We start from the raw sequence: 1485 nt of genomic DNA, 5'->3' as shown, positions 1-1485 counted from the left end.
AGCAGTGAAAATTATATTTAATTACTGGTCAGAAAACAATATGAGTGCTCCATGGCAATATACACAACTATCTGTAGATGTTGCTGTTTGGCGCATTGTATTTCGTATACTTTTTTATTAGGCTATAGCCTTTCTTTTTAATTAGCTTACCCAATACTATAACATATCAAAACGAAATTACGATTTGGTATAATAATTTTTAATCTATATGCTCACATAATAAGTCAACATATTGTTAAATTTATGCAGTTTAAATGACATAAATACACTGAACCACGTTGGAGAAAGCACGTAATGTACGTGTCTCATGTGTACAGTTCATCTAAATTATCAAATTTACCCTCTTTGAACTTATGCTAAACATTTAGCTGAATATCCAAAACATGTATGGTGGCATTGTGGAACAAAAACGTTATAAGCTTGCAAGATTTGCTAAGTGCCTTTAGCCTACTCCGTCCCTTTAGCGTCCACGGACCACGCCATCACGGCTGGTGTACCGTGCTAAAACGCTTAATGTTGCTTAATCTTCAGACCAGGGCCCATATTCTTAAGACTTCTAAGAATCCTCTAAGAAAGCTCTTAATTTAGCTTAAAAACTTCTACGTAGGAGTCTTAGCTTAAAAACTATTCAGGACCAATCTGAGAGAAACTCTGAGCAAGGAAAAGACAAAAACTTTTATTTTAGTGAGGAGGCGGGGCTGACCCCGTTGCTATGTATGACACAGTCTTTTAAAGACTGTGATTGGTTGGTTGACCAAGAAGGAAAAAAGTGCTTTTAAGTATAGGGTCATTAGTTTGAAATTGCACATGTCTTTTTTCCTGTTTTACCGTACTCACGTACTCGTGCACACACACACTATATATATAGGGGGGGGCAGTCTCCGAAGAGACACCACGAAACACGTTTTAGCGCAGAAGAGAAGAGAGGAAGAGACAAAGAGCAGGTTTTCAGAGCAGGCTCGATATTTATCCTCATGAGAGGGCATGCCCACATGAGTTTGAATCGACCAATCAGAGCTGAGCAGGGAAGAGGTTCTTTTTCCACTCAACAGCTAATTTGCATCTTTATGAGATATCATTCCAATTATAACATAATGAAAAGAAAGTGTTCTATGGTCACACAATGTATATAAACAAACAGGAATTGTAAATACAAACATTTATATATCAAATATGCTAAGATTTGAAGTGCATCAAGACATGATTCATTCGGCGGTACGAATATGAACAAAGCCTTAATTAACTTGCCTATTTAACAATTACAGATCATTTAAAAATGGCAAGAGTGACAACATATAACCTAGATATTTAGATATATTTATAGAAAAGGACAATTGAATCACACGTTCCTATTTGTCAGAGAAGTTTCTCTGGTTAGCCAAGTTTCAGATTAGACAGAGAGACTGCTCCCCTCTGCTTTGAAGCTTAGGAGTCGTAAAATATCCAACAGAGAAACAAAAGGTTATCAACACTCTCAGTGAGAGG

The sequence above is a fragment of the Triplophysa rosa genome, unplaced genomic scaffold (assembly GCF_024868665.1).
Source record: "Triplophysa rosa unplaced genomic scaffold, Trosa_1v2 scaffold568, whole genome shotgun sequence".
Taxonomy (NCBI): domain Eukaryota; kingdom Metazoa; phylum Chordata; class Actinopteri; order Cypriniformes; family Nemacheilidae; genus Triplophysa; species Triplophysa rosa.
This window is presented reverse-complemented; position numbering follows the sequence as displayed.